The sequence below is a fragment of the Periophthalmus magnuspinnatus genome, chromosome 9 (assembly GCF_009829125.3).
Source record: "Periophthalmus magnuspinnatus isolate fPerMag1 chromosome 9, fPerMag1.2.pri, whole genome shotgun sequence".
NCBI lineage: Eukaryota > Metazoa > Chordata > Actinopteri > Gobiiformes > Gobiidae > Periophthalmus > Periophthalmus magnuspinnatus.
In genome coordinates this window covers 33,771,387-33,793,217 of record NC_047134.1, presented here as the reverse complement: position 1 = coordinate 33,793,217, position 21,831 = coordinate 33,771,387, and the positions used below count along the sequence as shown (strand labels likewise).

General features: G+C 38.5%; 2 protein-coding genes across 2 annotated transcripts in view; both read right to left on the bottom strand.

Annotated features, from left to right (window-relative positions):
- Positions 1 to 21,831, bottom strand: part of si:dkey-215k6.1 (transmembrane protein 132D) — a 346,463-nt gene that overhangs the window by 96,020 nt on the left and 228,612 nt on the right. The gene's annotated exons all lie outside the window — the stretch shown is intronic.
- The window catches only part of aacs (acetoacetyl-CoA synthetase), a 302,245-nt gene continuing 302,120 nt past the window's right edge, over positions 21,707 to 21,831 (bottom strand). Inside the window, exon 19 of the mRNA XM_055224337.1 lies at positions 21,707 to 21,717. The gene's annotated coding sequence lies outside the window, so the exon portion shown is untranslated. The remainder of the gene's footprint in view (positions 21,718 to 21,831) is intronic.

The following is a 21,831-nucleotide window of genomic DNA, read 5'->3' as shown; positions in this document are numbered from 1 at the left end:
AATAAACGCAGCTACTTTTTTAACTCGTTCATTAACCGTCTCTGTATTTGTTTTGTATTTGAGTTACAAATATCGCATGTACATTTCCGTAGATGTAAAAATACGGCTGCGTATCTGTATCTCCTCATAAACTGACATTTTAAGACAGTCAAACCTTTTCATTTACCTTGTTGTGGGCCACATTAAAAGACGTGGCGGGCCGCATTCAGCCCGGGGGCCTTGAGTTTGACACATGGTCTAAACACTAAAGGTCCAGGCTCAAAACGGACGTGTGCAGATGTGTGTATGATTAGGATTAGATTTAAAAAGTTCAGTTTAAAGGGGATTAGTTGTGCGTTGGATGGTCTGTGTCGTCTCAGTCACAGGGGCCGGTTCTTTCAGGGGCCCTAAGCTGAGTTTGTCTTTGGGGCCCCTGGATCATCACTTTGTTTTCAGTCTGATGTTTGTCAGATAAACAGAAAAAGTCATCCAGAATGACACAAGTACAACAGACACAACAACAACACAAACACATAAGAACAACACAAATGTATAAGAACAACACAAACATATAAGAACAACACAAATGTATAAGAACAACACAAACACATAAGAACAACACAAACATAAGAACAACACAAACATAAGAACACAAACATATAAGAACAACACAAACATATAATAACAACACAAACATAAGAACAACACAAACATAAGAACACAAACATATAAGAACAACACAAACATAAGAACAACACAAACATATAAGAACAACACAAACATAAGAACAACACAAACATATAAGAACAACACACACATTTAAGAACAACACACACATTTAAGAACAACACACACATTTAAGAACAACACAAACACATAACAGAACGACACAAACATATAAGAACAACACAAACATAAGAACAACACAAACATAAGAACAACACAAACGTATAAGAACAACACAAACATAAGAACAACACAAACATAAGAACAACACAAACATATAAGAACAACACAAACATAAGAACAACACAAACATAAGAACAACACAAACATAAGAACAACACAAACATATAAGAACAACACAAACATAAGAACAACACAAACATAAGAACAACACAAACATAAGAACAACACAAACATATAAGAACAACACAAACATAACAACACAAACATAAGAACAACACAAACATATAAGAATAACACAAACACATAACAGAACGACACAAACACATAAGAACAACACAAACACATAAGAACAACACACACTTATAAGAACAACACACACATTTAAGAACAACACACACATTTAAGAACGACACAAACACATAACAGAACGACACAAACATATAAGAACAACACAAACATAAGAACAACACAAACATAAGAACAACACAAACATAAGAACAACACAAACATAAGAACAACACACATATAAGAACAACACAAACATAAGAACAACACAAACATAAGAACGACACAAACATATAAGAGGAAGTGAAGATTTTTTTAATTCTAGACATTTTTTCTTTGTTTCTGTTGTATTTTAATGTGTTCCAGTTGTGTGTCCAGTTGTGTGTCCAGTTGTGTGTCCAGTTGTGTGTCCAGTTGTGTGTCCAGTTGTGTGTCCAGTTGTGTGTTCTTACATTATGTGTGGTCCTTGCTCCGGTGTAAACACAGAGCTGCCCTCACCTCTGCCCGACTCAAAAACAAACACAGCAGCAGATATTTTAAACAAATGTAATAGTTTTAGAGGATATTTATTCTGCTGTAAACACACAAACCCCGTGTCCAGTAAAACTTCCTATATTATATTATTTTGAATATAAATGCATGGGCTCTTGGGGGCCCCCTGCTGGACTCGGGGCCCTCAGCAGCTGCTCACTCTGCTTATACACTGAACCGGCCCTGCTCAGGTCTGATCCACAGTCAACAAAACCTTCAAATCTGTCAAAAAGTTGCAGGAGTGAAGACGTTTGGCCGTTTCTTCACTTCTGGTCAGATTCCCGCTGGACGCCGCCTTATATCTGTCTGAAGGGGGCGCTAACGACACTGGGACTAAAAACACCTGTTGTTTCCGGTTTCTGTCGCTCGCTGGTCCGTTCAGCTTAACCTTAAGTGTGAAATGCGACTCCTAATCGTTCAGCTCTCGAATACATCTGTTAGCATACGGGCTAGCACTATCGTTTTTGAGCGGGTGCGTTAGCGTCAGTGTCGTTAGCGCCCCCTTCAGACAGACATAAGGCGGCGTCCAGCGGGAATCTGACCAGAACGGAAGAAGAAACGGCCAAACGTCTTCAAATCTGTCCAAAAAGTTACAGGAGTGAAGTTTCATTTTACCGGTTTTTTATCGTTTATATTATAATTTCAGCGTGTTCTTTTTCCCGCGTCAGAATCACCACGAAATGATCACGCCCGTCCGTCCCGGGGCAGCTGCGGCTACGAAATAACCTCAACATCAAACACGTGCGACAAAACGGACCTTGCACCTACAAAAACACAACATCCACTCAACTCGAGCCGGAATTCTGCTTTATTTTTTTATTTTTTACCAATTTTATCGATAGCTTTTCACTTTGTTTCTTTTCTTTCGATCTAATCCCATAAGTGCCACTCGAGCAGACCTCAGATTATTATTATTTTATTATTATTATTACACATAAAAGCGGCGCTGGCGTCTCGACTTGTTCTTTCTTCTTCTGTTCTTTTGTTTTGTGGATGGATATTGAAGCCGCACACGCACACACACACACACACACACACACACACACACACAGTGGGTCCGGTGTAATGGCGTCTTCTCTGACCGTAGACGTACGATTGCTCTGTACTCGCTCTGACCCCCCACCGAGCCTCTTCCTCCTCTTCCTCCTCGTCCTCCTCATTCATTGCTACCTCCCACCACGCCGTTGTCATTTCGGAAATTTCTCCTTAAAAACAGGAAGCGCAGGAGCGTGGCGTTTCGGCATGAGGTCCGCACAGGGGGGACAAACGGCGGGAACATGCAAATGCTTTTATACGACGGGCGTCTGGCGGCGTTTGGGGGATGCATATTTAAAGAAACAAGGAAAATATCTAAACTAAAGTTGATATTTCAGTTTGGATTAGGGTAAAAATACAAGTAAACACAGAAGTTTTTATTTGTGCAGGTTTGAACTCGGGTCGAACTGAGTTTAAGAAACTTTAAGGTAAAACACCAGGAAAAAGTTTGGAGACGCACAAATTCAGTGTTTTTTTAAATTATTTTGACTATTTTTTACACTTTATATAGAGACGGAAGACATTAAATATATGAAGTAAGATCTATGGAAGTGCGTAGCAAAGGAAAAGTTAAATAACTCCTAAAAAAATGATTAAAAAAAAAAATCCTAAAATAAAATAATTATTAAAAAAATCCTAAAATAAAATAAAACCATCCTAAAATAAAAAAACTCCTAAAATTAATTAAAAAAAACTAGAATAATTTAAGCATAAAAAATAAAATAAGCATAAAAATAAAATAAGCAAAAGTATTAAATAAAATAAGCATAAAAAATAAAAAAATAATAAAAATAAAAAATAAATTTAAAAAATCCTCAAAGTAGCTACCCATTTCTTTGTTGAAAAATATTATTTATTTTAGTAGAACTATTCACTTTTTCCTCTGTTATTTAATTCCATATTTCTTGCTTTATATGTTTGATTTCTTCTGTAAGTCTCTAAAATGTAGAAAGCAGTAAACAAAAAAAAAACAAAAAAAGTTTGTGTACAAACTTTTGACTGGTAGTGAATGTTTAAATGCACTATAACTTTTCTGGCGGGAGTCTGTCACCATGGAGATGCTACTGCTTTGCTTGGAATGTTCCACAGTATGTTTTTAAACTTATCGAGTGTTAATTTATTCACGTTTAGGTTTTTATTCCTCAAAAACTCCTTGAAAGTCGAGCATTTTTACTGTTAACAGGGTCACCTCTCCACAGATCTGACCTGTAACTTGGCCTGGATTTAAATAAAAATGGAATAAATGGATTTTAAATAAGCTTAACGTCGCGCAGTGGAACATTCCAGGTGAAGCAATTACATCTCCACGGTGACAGAAAGTTACACAGTGCAGTTTTAAACACCACAAAAAATCAAAAGTTTGGACATGTCTCATATTTTTATTTTTATTTTTTTACATTTATGATTCTCTACATTTTAAATACACACAGAAAACATCAAATATATGAATTAAGAAATATGGAATTATGCAGAAAAGAAAAGTTACATAATTGAAGAGATAAAGGACGGAAACTTTGAGGATTTGAAACTAAAATACACATAAAAAATAAGAAAATACCACAGATATTTACTCTTTTTTTCCTTTGCTACATAATTCATCTAAGACTAATTCAACTAATTCAACTAAGACGACAAGGAATATTTGATTAAGTAACAGACGTGAGGTTTTCTCTTTCTTTCTCACTTCTTTTTTTTCACTCTTTCGATAAAAAAAGATTTGCATTTCCTGCGACGTGACTCATTGCATCACATTCACAAACCAATTTCCGAAAGAATCCACCGGTGCAGTTCCTGTGCTTCAACTCCACCGTGCAGACCTTTATCTAAAACACACTGTAAAGCTGCACTGTGTAACTTTTCTCTGTGATAATCTGTGATATATGTGTATTTGTTATCGCCGTACCTGGTTTGTCCCACCGTGTAGCACTAAACTTATCTTGTATTTACGCAATTACGTTTTTTTCTGACGAACTCTTCCCGAAAATCTCGCATTCTAACCGTGAATGCGCCCGTCTCTCCACAGATCTGGTCCGTAACTTGTCTCATCTCGGTGGCATCCTCTACTTACGCCTCTATAAAGGTTTTACCGAAGCTACAAACGATACGTGGACGACGAGGAAGCTTCGGGAAAGGCGGAGCTGGACGGACCGTGTCTCTTGGCTGAGCTGGAGGAAGCGTCTGGGGTGAGGGAAGCGCGCGAGCCCCTGCTTTGACTGCTGCCCCGGATCGAGCGGAAGAAAACGGATGGATAGAGTCTCGTTTTTGTTGAAAGTAACAGTTGTATCTTTGACTTTGCCTTTGTGAGCTCGTAAATAATTGAACGACACAAACACAGACCGACAAAAGAGACGCCGCTCGTGAACGGAAGCGAACAAAAGGCCGCTATCAGCCCGCAAATACGTACACGATAAGACACGGGGAGATAAGACGGACCGTCGCGGATCCGTCGGACAGGCCAAAGCGCGATACGGACGCGAAGCCCGAGATACGCGGTGGGACTCCTCTTGACGCGGTGACGGGCTGAAGCTTTAAACGCCGTCGATCTACCGTTTAATCGCCGCTAACGAGTAACACGTGTCCCCGCGCGTCTCATTTACATGCATCGCCTCGCGCAACCCTATACCGCTAAACGTAGAGGAGCTTAGAGAGTCTGACGGCGACGGACAGATGCGGCGCGGTTTGAAAGGATTTCCAGGCGGCGGGTGACATTTTCTAACAAAGTGTGTGTCTCGTCGTTAATGCTCAAAATGATGAGAGGAGATTAGACGTTTTTTTGGGGGATGGTACGAGGAAAGTGCAGGTGATAAGATGTGCAAAGATTACTAATCCATAAAACATGAAACGGAGATTTGGTTATAAGAAAAGTATAACATAACACTTGCCCCGCGGTGAAATTTGTCTCGCGTAAGCCGTTAAATACCGTTTCAAAGATATTAGTGTTTTCGTAGATTCTTTCTGACAGTCGGAAGCAAATTTTGGACCAGGACGGAGCGAACGAGGAGCAAAAACACCGTCGCTGGGTTAACGAGTCAATCGAAATACAAAAACGTGACTTAAATGAGACTTTAAACCGAGACGAAGGGGCTTTTTTATTCTCGCACACCTGGGATACAGTTGGACAACAGATGGCGCTGTTGTCCTGAGTCCGAGTGACGACTCTGACGAAAAGCGCGAATGAGTGATCAAAACGGTCGGGTAGGAACTATAAGTCGCACTTTTCAGTTTGTCAGGGGGTGCGATTTATGTGAGATTATTCAAATATATAATTTCACATCTTCACCACACGAGGGCGCTCTAGGCTTCTACCAGTGTCTACTCCTCATGAACCACTGAACATTTAAAAATTTCAACATTGCGGTGATTTAAAAAACAAAGAGAAAGACTTGGATTTATTGATTTGGAGTGAGATCCAGAGTAAACTCGTTGTTTTTATTCTTTATTTATCTGATTAACTGTTAATATTTTACGTTAACAAACCAGACACGTGTTCAGTTCTGTCTGTTATTTATTTTATTGTCATTATTATAACTTCGCTTTAATAAATCATGTTCTGATGTTAAATTACACTTTCAGTCATGATAGAAATGTTATGTACAACCTTATAAGTTGAATCATGTTTGGTTTGAATGAAATGACCAAATAAAAAAAAATAAAAATAAATAAATATTGAAAGAAATTATAATATTATTACATTGTATTATATCTATGTGTTTATTTTGTATTTATTTGGTTACTATTATTATTATAAATTTTATTAACTAATTTTTTTTGTTTTTTGTCTATATGCCCATTGGGGTGGGGGCTGGGTAAAAAAAAAAAAAAAAGGGGGAATAAAGGTAATCGGATTGTAACCTGTATATTTGCACTTGAGATTGATACTTGAATAAAAATTTGATCACAGAAAAATAAAAAATGTTGTATATATTTACCTCTGTGACTATTTTATTTTTAAGCATATTTTTTTTTACTTTATGCATATCTTTATTTGTATTTATAATATCTATATTGTATTTATGTATTTATAATATATATATTTTTATTATTATTATTCAGTGTTTTATGTTGTACTTTATCACTGAAGAAAGTTCTGAGTTGACAATGGCAATAAAACTCGTCCGATTCTGATTCTAAAGATAAAATGTCTGTTCTTGGTCTTGGATTTTGTAAAATAAATTTCCCTAAAAATGAGACTTATATGTTTTTTCTTCATTATTATGTATTTTTTGGCTGGTGCGACTTTTACTCCAGAGCGACGTATAGTCCGGAAAATACGGTAATAGGAAAGTATTTAAAATGACCACGTGGCCTTATTTTAGCTCTGATATCCAAACCTTAAGTCCACTTCAGTTATACTTCAGTACTTCAGTTATACTTCAGTACTTCAGTTATACTTCAGTACTGATACTTCATACTCGAATGTGAATCTAGTTTAAATACTTTGTCTTTTAGTACAGATTATTGTTGGGGCTCATAGATGGCGACTAAAAAAGGGGGCGTGGCAAAAGCTCTCAAAACTATTACGCATCTCTGTGTATCTAACCCAAACTGCAATCACAGGATTACACCTGCAGGGGGCGTTCAAGCAGAAAACACTTATTATTCTAACTTGACTTTAAAGATAAAATGTCTGTTTTTGGTCATTATTATAACTTCCTTTAATAAGTCATGTTTACACTCTGGTTCTGATGTTAAATAACTATTAAAAAAAATCCTAAAATAATTATTTAAAAAATCCTAAAATAAAATAATAAAAAACCACTAAAGTAAAAAAATTAATTAATTAAAAAAAAAAAAATCCTAAAATTAATTAAAAAAAAACAACTAAAAACTCCTAAACTAAAATAACTTAAGCATAAAAAAATAATAATTACAATGTCTCAGATTTTGTAAAGTAAATATATGTTTACACTCTGGTTCTGATGTTAAATAACTATAAAAAAAAATCCTAAAATAATTATTTAAAAAAATCCTAAAATAAAATAACAAACCCCTAAAGTAAAAAAAAAAAAAAAAAAAAAAAATCCTAAAATTAATTTAAAAAAAAAACAACCCAAAAAAATCCTAAACTAAAATAATTTAAGCATAAAAAATAATAATTACAACGTTTTTTTCTTCATTATTATGCATTTTTTGGCTGGTGTGACTTTTACTCCAGAGCGACATTTAGTCCGGAAAATACGTAAATCCTTAGTCTGAAAAAAAACGACTGAAATAAAAGATCAGACAACGAGATCAACCACATTGAATCTAAATATCGTTTGATAAAAAGCTGCGTATGAGTCCTGCACGTTTTCTTTCCACGTTTCCAGCTCAAACAATCCAATGTCTTATTTATATATCTGTAAAAAAAAAAAAAAAAGTTTCTCACCTTCCCAAGGACTTGAACTCAATTCAAACTACACGATAAAATCTGCGACTCAAATTTGACTTAAACTGCAATAAACGCAATAAAACAGGAGTGTTTACGAGGATCGCGCGGAGCCTGGAGCCACCGTTTTGTTAAAAGATTTATAAATATCACACTGCAATGGTTTAGAGGTTGAGCTGTGGCTGTGACAGTTATGGCGGTTATCTGAAGTTTGTGCATCCAAAAAATAAAGTAAACAGCAGGGACGAGGGGAAATTTGCCCAATCGTCTGGCGGAGATTAGACCGAGGAGACGCAGGAGAAGTGTCTGGCTGCAGCCGACGGAGAAACGAGAACTCCATTAGCTCCGCTGGGAGTTTAGCGCTTGATTAATGACCTCTAACCCCGATCTGAACCCTCACCAGCTCCGTAATTGGTTAAGCGTTGTAAATTAAAAACGTTCCCAGTTAAATTCATTTCGTGTTTGGCCGTAGAAGTGAAGCGGTGTAGCTCTACTCCGCCGCTCGAGCCAATCGCACCGAAGCTCCTCTTCCACACACGGACCGCAGCCAGACGCTTGAGATTCAGGCTCGCTCTTCAACCACGAGTCCAAAATATCCCGACTTCATATCCATCTCTGAAGAAGAACTGACCAGCAACGAAAGACGAGCAAATGTTTTTCTTAGTCGCACAAAAACGCAGCTCTGACTCGTATTTTCCTACAAATATTACTCCTTTTTTTGTTTTAAGCGGCTCATATGACGCTATTTTCTGATTTTTGTCACAAACAGACCTGGAGTTGTGTTTCGTTTCATTCCCCGCAGATTTACGCCGAGTTCTAGGTCACGGAAAACGCTCCGTTCCACTTTGTGATGTCATACGGTGATACAGGAAGTGCTCCGCCGTGTTTTTAAACTCCACACACCTTCATTTCTAGAACGATTTGGATGATTTCAGACCTGGAAATGCCGATCTGTTCTGAAACAAAAAGGTCAAAAGTAGCTGTTAATGTGAAAACTACCACTTCGTGACATCACAAGGTGGAACAGAACATGAAGAGGCGCGGTCAGAGTCACTATTAATAATTTCTAAAAGCATGATTTCTATTTACAGTACAGGATAACGTTTATATTTTTATTTCTCAGACAAATGTTTAAGCCTGAAAACACGTCTTGATCTTTGGTTTCGCTCTAAAAAACTGCACTTATTTTTAAAAATCGACGAAGGTTTGAACTTTGAGAGAGTTTAAACAAGAGAGAAATGTGAGAAAATGTTAACGCCTGTGTGAGAAAAGTGTATAAAGTGTGTGGTGAGGGGTTTTACAGACAAAAACATAGAGAATAATGTAAAAAATAAAGCTACCGACTATTTTGAAAGCGTAATTTGCGCGATAAACAAGGGAAAACTGTGATAATAAAGAGTTGTGACAGAAAAAAAACACAACTTCATGTTTGTTTTTGAGGATTTAACAACGCTATAACGTGGATTAAACCTCACGCGAGTCATTTTTGTGTGATATAGGACCTTTAAACCTCACACCAGGACAAAACGAAGGACATCCAAACCGATTTTGACACGTCACCTTTCGAGAAACGTTCGGTAAAGCTCCAAAGCTCCAAAAATAGCAGCGTTTCAACTTATTTTTTGACAAAGATTGACTATGTTTTCAGCACCAAAGTTTACAGTTCCGACAGAAACTTTCTCCGCGCCGTTGTTTTCTTACGAGTTCCCTTTGAGAATAAACACAAGTCAGCTTCACAGACGACAACATCCACCTGCGCCGCCCCACGTCGCCTCTGATTTACACTTTATCGGCTCCTCTTAAGTCCCCCTTTGCCGTTCGAAACACACACACACACGCCCACGCAATATCGATTCGACGCCGCGTGGTGAAAAATCGGGTGCAAAGGCAGACTGACGGTTCAACAACCCACAGAAAATACAAGATTCACATTCGAAATCCAAAAAAAGCGCACGAGGGGTTTGACAGCGGCGTGTTGACCCTCACCTCTGGAGCCGCCGCCGCGCGCACACACCCCCCGCTAACCTTTTCCCAGCCCGTGTAATCAGATATTGATTTAATGCAACGCTCGCTATCACATCCATCTCTGCTTTTTTCAATTCTCCTACAGATTTCGCAGCTTTTATGATATTTGTCGGAGAAGGCCAAGTCACCCCTGTTTTGAGATATGGGAGATTGGGCTCCGCCGGGACACGAATCTGATTCTGTCTTTTAATTTATCGGGACAACGGCGGTTTCGTTTCTCTCCGGAGCGGCGTTTTTTTGGAGAGGGAACGCTTCAGACTGTTATTACAACGCGAGGAGTTTATGGGGTTGCAGTGGCAGAGAAGAAGCATTTAACGTTCTCGTGTTGGAGGAGGTCAAAGATCAACCTGCAGCAACGCGGGTTAACGGATGTAATACAACTGCGCGGCCTGTAGGTGGAGCTGCGTTTATTATAACATGAGCAATGACACCTGTGTGGTTGTTTAGGCTCGTGTCAAGTTTCCGTGATGCTCGTAAATAAGTCTCAGCTTTGTTTTCTTCGTGTTACGTGTGAGATTTTAAGGATTTTTCACGTTTTAAAAGGGTATACATATTAAAAATCCCATTGTTACGACAAAAACGCGGGTTTTTCTTGTTGCGAAACCCGTACGTAGCGTCAAATTGAGCTGGAGGGCTGGTCAGAGATGGTACAATTTGTCTTTCAATTTGTTTTCTCAACAGGTGATGAATTTAAAACCACTGCCCGTCGCTAAAGTATCTGTTTAGACGAGAACAACACTGATAAAATGTACGTTTAACGGTTACACTCGCTCGTTAATCGTTGATACAGACGGTTTTAACACAAACTCACGCGATTGCATAAGTTTAAGGACTAGCCTCAACAGAACTGAGATGTACTTTACTTCACAAAAACGGAATATATTTCAAGAACAAGCAAAACTAGATTCTTTTACACCACAAACGCATTTAATCATTTGGTAATAAACTTGTAAACGCACAACTGCACCTGTTTTTAACCCTTTAAGGACATTATAGACCCTTATATCTCCCCTAGACTTTTCATCAGCCACAAAAAAACAAAAAAATCACACACAAGGAAGTATCAGTGTGTACTTTTACTTTTTTCACACTACTACTTCTATGTTACGCCTCTGTCCGTCCTTATTTTTCCTTTGACGCATCAAATAACCGACTGACCGAATCCCGGCGGTACCTGCGCTCTGATTGGTCGTCTTCGAGTGCGACGTAAGCACATGACCGTAAAGAGACGGCGTTTGAATTTACACGATAGCATCCGACGCTATAGAGCTAAAAGGCTCGTGTTACGCTGTTTTCTGACGTTATAATGCGGTTTTCCTCATCAAAAACGATGCTAAGACGCGGGTTTTCGGTCTCGTCTTGTCACTTCTGGTTTTGGACACACAGCTGACCTCTGACCTCGGGGCTCTGGGCGGAGTTTAGAGCCGCAGGAACTCGCTCAAATAAATAGATCGCAGTATTTACACGTTTAAGACTCATGAATAGGCCCCTGTTCTGCTTAAGTCGTCCATAATTCTACGGTTCAGACTCTACGAAAAAAGTTCCAGATACTTATTTGAGCAGGAAGGAAGGGAAGCCAAGGATATGCATGAAAGAAAAAGGGCAGAAAGAAAGAAGAAGAAGAAACGGAAGCAGCAGAGAAAGACAAAAGAGACAAAGTTTAACACCAACTTTGTCTAATCCTGGACGTCCTGTTGGGTGATACTAACGACTAGACACAGTTACTTCAAATTTTAATACGAAAATGACTATTCCATGTTCTGTTTCTGAAGTAAAAACATAAAAGTACTTGTATTTCTCAGCTTGGAGTGCTCTCGTGTGTTTGTGAGGAAAGTAGTAACGCAATTTGTTCTGTGGCTCTATATGAAAAAGTCACGGCAAAGAAAATCGTAATTCTGTGCAGAGAAAAACAAAGAGCGAAACAGTGAGGACCAAAACAAAGGAATAGTTTTGACAAATGAGGGAGAGCGACTCTGCGTTTGATGTTCTTTAATAAAACATATCACAGAGGAGCAGATGGGAGGAGCCGCCGCGGTCTGAGGGAGCCGCCGCCGCCGCCGCCGCCCGTGTCACCGCTTTCAAAGAAACTTAAAAACGTCCCTCAGTTTGGGTTTTATTAGACGACTTCGCGCCCTGTTACACGCGCGTATTTACAGTTTACTTTCGTCTTCCTTTACGCCTTATACATCAAATAAAAACAGACACATTTTCTGAAGTTAAAGCTCCATTCGGTAACTTTTCTGGCGTCTGGCGTAGCGTCGATCGCGGGCAAACGTACAAGCAAAACTAAGACGGGAACCTGCGCACGAAAAGGCCACACGTTTGTTCTAATTACTGTTTTTAGCAATAAAAAAAAAAACTTTTATTTGAAAAAAAATGGAAGAAATACAAGTTTAATGCCAGACTGTGGAACATTCCGGTGAAGTTATATCATCGTAGTTGAGGTGAGGAGGTGGAAAACCGATCTTAAACATGATACAAGGGCAAAAAGTCACGATATTATGATTTCAAACTTGATTTCGATGCGATTTTGACGCGATACTCAATACTGATTCCAATACTACAATAATAATATTTTAAACACGTCATTTTCCACATTAAATCGTAGTACTGTAAATTTCGTACTATAAGCCGCAACTTTTCCCCCCCAACGCTTTGAACCCTGAGGCCTCTACAACGGTGCGGCCACCAGGGGGCACTCTCTGACAGTAAACGCAAAAGCGAGAGACGCGAGGAAAGATTATGCGATAAAATTAAGCGTCAAAGAAGGAAATAGAGCCACTGCACGTGAGTTTGGCTTTAATGAACCGATGGCGCGACGTTGGAGGCGGCAAACGGGAAGAACTTAGTCGATGTAAAAAGACGACAAAGCTTTAAGAGGAAATAAAAGCATATGGCGTGTTGATGGCGAATTTTAATCAGTAAAAAAAGAAAGCATCTTAATAAAAAAAAATAAATAAATACTAATACTCAGGTGCTCAATAGTCCAAACTTTCCGGTATTTTCTTTCATATTCCGACGTGTGTTATACGTGTAATCCCTCAGCGTCCGGTCGGTTCGTATCGGTCCGTGGACGCGGATGTGAAAAAGCTCAAAATCTTTCAGAAAAGGTTCATTTTTGTCCCGTTAATGTGACGTTTTTAGTATCGACACCTGCTCAAACGAGGCTGTGGTTTCAATACTAGCTTTAGCATCGATTAGCATCTCATTTTCGACAAACCTACTGTTATATAAGTCGAACCGCGTGCGTTTCCTCGACCCGTTCCCTCTGCATGTTTTCTCCGGACGTCCCACAGCTCTGAAAATGAACACTGTAAACACACCGGGGACAGCGTGAAATCATATTAGTTTTCCGTGAATTGCTTTACGCTCGACTCCGCGGGACGTCCGTGTTCTTCAGCCCCGATGTTTTGCGACCGCGGGCGCGTCTTTAGGAAAATCATTTTACACATCGTCGTTATTAATACAATTTTAATATTCAAATTTTAACATTTTCAAAGATAAATCCCCGCCCAGGCGCACACACACACGCTACGCTAGTAAAGACGCCAAAAGAGGAAAAGGGGGAAGAAGAATGAATTATTAATCACGGCGTCTAATTATGGAGTGTGCAGGGCCCTCAGAGAGATATGATCCTGGGGAAATCACATCTAACAGCCATTTATCACAACAAATAGAGTGAAAAACTGCAGCGAGGAGAGAGAAGACGAGAGAGGAAAAGAGGAGAAAGAACGAGGGCAGTTAATAAAACAACTGACCCTCTGCGGCGGTAAAATATGCTAAAGACATGCACGGGCTGGGAGCTGCGGGGAGGTACGAGGAGACGGGACGGGGGGCGCGTCGGGGGCCCTCCAGGGGGCGCGTGTACCTCTCCGAGTGGGAATAACGAGAACAAGGTGACGAGGTGGAACGTACGGCGTGGAGTTTTATCGACGGGAACTGGATTAAAAGTTTGTGTCTGTGATTAAAGTTTAAAATGTCTGCGGGTTTGGGTTTTATTAAAAGTCTTCGCTCGCTCGTGTTTACAGTTTTCTTTTGGGTTTGTTTGTACGTTTAGATCAAGTAAGAACAGACACGTTTTCTGAAGTTAAAGCTCCACTGTGTAGCTTTCTGGTGTCTGGTGTAGGGTCGATCGTAAGCAAACGAGAGGTGCGCAGATAAAGATAGCGTTTGGTTTAATTACTGTTTAGCAATAAAAAAAATAAAAAAAATTAAAAAAAATGCTTTGATTTGAATAAATGGATGGAAATACAAGTTTAATGCCAGACTGTGGAACATTCAGGTCAAGTTATATCATCTCAGTTGAGGTGAGGAACATGTTTGATTCACAGTGGGACAAAATTAAAAACAGACAAATTCACATTGGGCCAAACTTAATATTTATCGAAAAAGTGACTGATGTTTGACGTTTAACATTTTCAGAGACAAACTTTAGTTTCGCTTAAACGCAAAACTTGGAGTAACTCAAGCTTGATTTTACAAACATCTGGGGAATTAAATTTGAAATAAAATATTGTATAATGCATTTTCTGCAATTACTGTAAGGAAGGAATTCAAACCTGGACGGGATTTTCATTTTTTTTACTTTTTATTTCATTTATAATATTATTTACTATTATTATTATTATTATTATTATTATTATTATTATTACTACATTGTATTATTTCTATATGTTTATTTTGTCTTTATTATTATTACTATTAAATGCCTATTTCAAATTTATTTTTTTATCCCAAAAAATAAATAAAAACTTGAAATAAAAGACACATCAGTATTCATTTCTTATTAAAACAGATAAAAGGAGGTGGTCAAAGAGAAGAGGCTCGTGTTGGTCTCGACTGCAGTGCACTAGCAAAGCATTCTGGGATTTGTAGTATTAGTGGTGCGCGGCCAAATATAATTACACTGCGGGCCAGATTTGACCCCCGGGCCTGAGTTTGACATACGTGGCATAGAGTCACAATATTAAAATTTCAATATTGAGGAAGTGAGTCGATACTGAATACTGCTTCAATGAGCCTGTCTGTGATTAAATGATACATGTTTTTTATTTTTAACTTTGAAAACATATATATCATGTTTATATTAATGTGTTTTTTACGCGTGTCGACTGGTGACGTCTCTCAAATTCTCAAAAATGTACAGAAATATTCACTGTCCCTGCTCAAACAGAAACATCAGACGCATAAATACACACTGTACACGGCAAATGTATTCAGATAATTTACATTTTAAGGAAATAAGAGAAAAACGGTCAAGAGAAACGCGGAGAATATTTCAATAACTGTTTAACCTTGAAAATAAAATTGTAGCGTTGGTCCAAAAGTAAAACGGCTTTGGTCCAGTAAAGAGTCGTTTAATCATTTTGTTCATTATTTCCTCTACAAATATAAACCTCAGTGTAAATAAACGCACAGAGTTCAGGAAGCTGCTCGAATCGTGGTAGAAATGTTAGTTTTATGTGTCGTTTTTCCTTCGTCAAAGATGCACTGCAAGAAATATTAAAGCCGCACTCGTCTTTGTCAAGTCTTTAGTCTCACAGGAGGTTTTTGTGTTTCTGTTTACACGTCTGCTGTTTTATTTCACGTGTCTTTATCTGTACGGAGCGCTGAGAGGTCACGGCTCTACATCAGCATCTCAGAAGCTCAAATATCCAGACAAACGGACCTCAGACAGTGTTTAAGAGTTTACTCCATCGCTCTGGTCCCACTGCAGCAGAAACTGTTTTGTGTAAATGTAATAAAATCAACGTACGAGTTTGTCCCTCGCTATATCGCGGTTCACCTTTCGCAATCTCGCTGTTTCGTGGATTTTTTTGTGCAATTTTTCGTGCTTTTTTCCAGTGACAAATTTACATAAACGTTGGATCTCAGTGTGACTCTGAAGTGCTGTACGTTTGCAATTTGTTTTCTCCACCGACAAAACCCACAATGTCGATGAAACGTTCTGCACCGACAAAGACGCCTACGAAGGTTTGAACTTTGAGAGAGTTTAAACGAGAGAGAAATGTGAGAAAATGTTAACGCCTGTGTGAGAAAAGTGTATAAAGTGTGTGGTGAGGAAAAAGAAAGAAAGAACGAGAAAAAAGAAAGAAAAAGAAAGAAAGAAAGAGAAAGAAAAAAAAGACAAAAAGCAAGAAAGAGAAAAAAAGAAAAAAAGACAGAAAAAAGAAAGAAAGAAAAAGAAAGAAAGAGAAAAAACAAATAAAGAAAAAAGAAAGACAGAAAAAGAAAGAGAAAAAGAAAGAAAGAGAAAAAACAAATAAAGAAAGAAGAGAGAAAAAGAAAGAGAAAAAACAAAGAAAAAGAAAATGAAAGAAAGAGAAAGAAAGAAAAAGAAAGAGAAAAAGGAAGAAGGAGGAAGATGAAGGAGGAGTGTGTGAGAAAAGTGTATAAAGTGTGTGGTGAGGAAAAAGAAAAAAAGAAAGAGAAAAAAAAGAAAGAAAGAAAGAAAAAGAAATAAAAAGAAATAAAGAAAGAGAAAAAAAGAAATAAAAAAGAAAGACAGAAAGAGAAAAAAACAAAGAAAAAACAAAGAAAAAAACAAAGAGAAAAAGAAAGAAAAAGAAAGAAAGAGAAAAAACAAATAAAGAAAAAAGAAAGACAGAAAAAGAAAGAAAGAAAAAACAAAGAAAAAGAAAATGAAAGAAAGAGAAAGAAAGAAAGAAAGAAAAAGAAAAAAGAAAGAGAAAAAGGAAGAAGAAGAAGGAAGATGAAGGAGGAGTGTGTGAGAAAAGTGTATAAAGTGTGTGGTGAGGGGTTTTACAGACAAAAACAGAGAGAATAATGTAAAAATGAAGCTGTTCTGATTTTATTATTTTCACGACATCACACAAACAGTGCCCCTTGTGGCGTATTAGCGTAACCAGACGACTCCCGGTGCATTTCTCAGCGCGTCCGGTCCGTCTCCAGGTCGTGCGTGTTTATTTATCGTGTAAATTTATCCTGGGATAACTCGGAGCGCCGTGTCTGAGCAGTGCTGTGTCATTCTGGGCCAAACTGAGCTCAGACAGACTGACGGAATCAGGCCAGGTATCAAATAAAACCTGTCATCCGTGCAAGACCTAGGGCCCGCTCACGAGTGAAAACCACAACTCCCAGAAGGCCATGCTTCAGCACGCTCCGCCCTCTCCGCCCTCTCGTCTACCTGACAGCTCAGAGAGAGGTGGAGACGTGGGTCTGTGAGCGGAGTGATGGAGGCTGCACGGAATTTTGAAAAGCACGGCCCTAAATACTCGAAAAACTCAAAATTAGACGGGTGTTTTCAGCCAAACGATGATGAAGGACGAGAGGTTAAAAGAGACGGATAATAAACGTTAAACGAGAGAAAAGACTGAAGTTAAACGAGAGAAAAGACTAAACGAGAGAAAAGACTAAAGTTAAACGAGAGAAAAGACTAAAGTTAAACGAGAGAAAAGACTAAAGTTAAATTAAAGAAAAGACTAAAGTTAAACGAGAGAAAAGACTCAAGTTAAACGAGAGAAAAGACTAAAGTTAAACGAGAGAAAAGACTAAAGTTAAATGAGAGAAAAGACTAAAGTTAAACGAGAGAAAAGACTAAAGTTAAACGAGAGAAAAGACTAAAGTTAAACGAGAGAAAAGACTAAAGTTAAACGAGAGAAAAGACTAAACGAGAGAAAAGACTAAAGTTAAACGAGAGAAAAGACTAAAGTTAAATTAAAGAAAAGACTAAAGTTAAACGAGAGAAAAGACTAAAGTTAAACGAGAGAAAAGACTGAAGTTGAACGAGAGAAAAGACTAAAGTTAAACGAGAGAAAAGACTAAACGAGAGAAAAGACTAAAGTTAAACGAGAGAAAAGACTAAAGTTAAACGAGAGAAAAGACTAAAGTTAAACGAGAGAAAAGACTAAAGTTAAACGAGAGAAAAGACTAAAGTTAAATTAAAGAAAAGACTAAAGTTAAACGAGAGAAAAGACTAAAGTTAAACGAGAGAAAAGACTAAAGTTAAACGAGAGAAAAGACTAAAGTTAAACGAGAGAAAAGACTAAACGAGAGAAAAGACTAAAGTTAAATTAAAGAAAAGACTAAAGTTAAATGAGAGAAAAGACTAAAGTTAAACGAGAGAAAAGACTAAAGTTAAACGAGAGAAAAGACTAAAGTTAAACGAGAGAAAAGACTAAAGTTAAATTAAAGAAAAGACTAAAGTTAAACGAGAGAAAAGACTGAAGTTAAATTAAAGAAAAGACTAAAGTTAAACGAGAGAAAAGACTAAAGTTAAACGAGAGAAAAGACTAAAGTTAAACGAGAGAAAAGACTGAAGTTAAACGAGAGAAAAGACTAAAGTTAAACGAGAGAAAAGACTAAAGTTAAATGAGAGAAAAGACTAAAGTTAAACGAGAGAAAAGACTAAAGTTAAACGAGAGAAAAGACTAAAGTTAAACGAGAGAAAAGACTAAAGTTAAACGAGAGAAAAGACTAAACGAGAGAAAAGACTAAAGTTAAACGAGAGAAAAGACTAAAGTTAAATTAAAGAAAAGACTAAAGTTAAACGAGAGAAAAGACTAAAGTTAAACGAGAGAAAAGACTGAAGTTGAACGAGAGAAAAGACTAAAGTTAAACGAGAGAAAAGACTAAACGAGAGAAAAGACTAAAGTTAAACGAGAGAAAAGACTAAAGTTAAACGAGAGAAAAGACTAAAGTTAAACGAGAGAAAAGACTAAAGTTAAACGAGAGAAAAGACTAAAGTTAAATTAAAGAAAAGACTAAAGTTAAACGAGAGAAAAGACTAAAGTTAAACGAGAGAAAAGACTAAAGTTAAACGAGAGAAAAGACTAAAGTTAAACGAGAGAAAAGACTAAACGAGAGAAAAGACTAAAGTTAAATTAAAGAAAAGACTAAAGTTAAATGAGAGAAAAGACTAAAGTTAAACGAGAGAAAAGACTAAAGTTAAACGAGAGAAAAGACTAAAGTTAAACGAGAGAAAAGACTAAAGTTAAATTAAAGAAAAGACTAAAGTTAAACGAGAGAAAAGACTGAAGTTAAATTAAAGAAAAGACTAAAGTTAAACGAGAGAAAAGACTAAAGTTAAACGAGAGAAAAGACTAAAGTTAAACGAGAGAAAAGACTGAAGTTAAATGAGAGAAAAGACTAAAGTTAAATGAGAGAAAAGACTAAACGAGAGAAAAGACTAAAGTTAAATTAAAGAAAAGACTAAAGTTAAATGAGAGAAAAGACTAAAGTTAAACGAGAGAAAAGACTGAAGTTAAACTAAATTAGACTCAAAACTATAATTTAACTCGACACTACTGTAAATATAAATTATAGCGCCTGAATATAAACTGCACCAGATAAATTTTAAAATAAAATACATTTTGTGCAAATCTAAGCTGCTCTTGAACATGAGCCATGAGATATTTACACAGAAAGACTCACTTTTTTTCAAACTGTGCCTGAAAATCAGCACCGAAACATCAACACGTGATGAACACACCTGAGGTTTAGAAAATAAAACTGCACCAACACGAACCATCTGCTTTTATCTCCTCTGAAAACTTTTCCGCCTTTTTAAATCGACTAAGTTCTTCCCGCTGACACGGCGATGACAGGGGTCGACGGGTGAAAAGAGGCGGCGACGCGGTAAAAGTCACATGATTAATTCACGTACATTTTTTCCCCACACGAGTTTCCACAGTCCGGCGTCGCGCTCCCCGGTTAACCCCGAGAGGCCGCGCGTCGGACGGTAAGCGCGGCGGGTCCATGCAAATGTGGAAGTCGCCGCTGTAATTAAAACATAAAACGCAGCAAAAAGACGATTAAAACGACAAAACGTGAACATAAACTCAGCGTAAACTCCTCCACGGCGCAAAGTCGTGTTTTTATACTGTAGTGGTTTTATTTACAGATCGTGTACTTTGAAACTCGACCTAAATATTTGCAGACAAGTCTCGGCACATATTTGATTAACCGTCAAAACGCGTCTGAAAATGAAGCGGTGAAGCAGAGCGAGTGCATCCCAAAGACGGAGCTGAAGGTTAATGGAAAAAAAAAAAGATATTTGTCAGTTCTGTTCGCCGTTAATGTAAAGTTAGAAGTAGAAATGGGACTTAATTCTTCAGATCAGACTGATATTTTGGATAAAGTGAACACATAAAGCTTTATTTGGAACATTTAAATGTAAAAACGCGGCTGCACTGATCTGTTTGTGCTAAAAGGGACTGAAGGTTTAAAATCATCTAAACTGACCCCACATATCGGGCAAATATATCCACAGAGATTATTGACCGTTGGTTTCTCTGTTCTCTAAACGAGCTGCATCAACATCGGACATGAAAAAAAACCAAAACAAAAAACAAACAAAACACATATCAGTCGATTTCTTGTCCAGGATAAACCAGTTTAAACAAAGACGTTTATGAAATTGGATTTTAACTTTAAAATTTGTGGTTTCTTTGGAAAGAAAGACTGAGCCAGAACACCTCATGGCTCCTCCCCCTGGCTCCTCCCCCTGGCTCTTCCCCCTGGCTCCTCCCCCTGGCTCTTCCCCATGGCTCCTCCTCCCCACAGCTCCTCTCCACGGCTCCTCCCCATAGCTTCTTCTCGTGACTCTTCCCCATGGTTCCTCCTTCTCATAGCTCCTCCTCCCCATAGCTCCTCCCCCTGCCTCCTCCTCATAGCTCCTCCACGCAGCTCCTCCCTCTCCATGGCTCCTCCTCCCCATAGCTCCTCTCCACGGCTCCTCCCTCTCCACGGCTCCTCCTCCCCATAGCTCCTTCCCACGGCTCCTCCCTCCCCATAGCTTCTTCTCGTGGCTCCTCCCCATGGTTCCTCCTTCTCATGGCTCCTCCTCCCACACCTCCTCCCCGTGGCTTCTCCCCCTGCCTCCTCCTCATAGCTCCTCCCTCTCCACGGCTCCTCCTCTCCACAGCTCCTCCTCCCCATAGCTCCTCCCCACAGCTCCTCCCAGGCCTCCTCCATCCTCTCTGCATGTTTTCACACAATAACACATTTAAAACGGCAGCTCCGGCCTCTTGTTTGTGGACAGGAGGTCAAAGGTCATGCTCTCTCCCCCACACAGGCCACCTAGAGTCGACCGACGGTAAATGCACGTGTTAGATGAACTTCCTGTCCCTTCGATGAGCCATGTGCACGACTTTTCACGATGAAGACGACACGGTTAACGTTGGGGACGACGTGACGGAGCAGTTTCGAGCTGGATTAGAAGAATAGACTGAACTACTGTGGCCTGAACAGATGGCGGTAACAGCAGATGTGGGGAACAAAAAAGTCCTTAAGGCTTTGGGCGCACTGGCACAAATGGCATTTAAAATCACATAACCCGAGCTTCTTCTGCACCGCGCTCCCCTCCAGCCTGCAAACGCCGAGTCTGTTCATACTTCAGCTATCACACAGTCGGGATTAAGCGTCGCCACGAGGTCTGACATAATGTAGGGACAGATTTGACTTCTTCTATTCTTACACTTTGAAATGTTTACTTTTCTAACAAGAGCTGTCAGAAACAACGGAACCGAGTAAGGCGCAAGGTTATTTTAACGATCCGAAAGAGCGTATTTAAACGTCTTCTGCTGCGAATCGTCTCAAAAATAACTTCTAAATCTAATCTAAAACTAACTTACCGCGTTAATCGGGCGGGTTATAATGAACTAACCAAAAAAAAATCTCACATAAAAACGGGAAAAGACGGTATAAAAACGATATAAAACACATTTTCAAATCGCAAT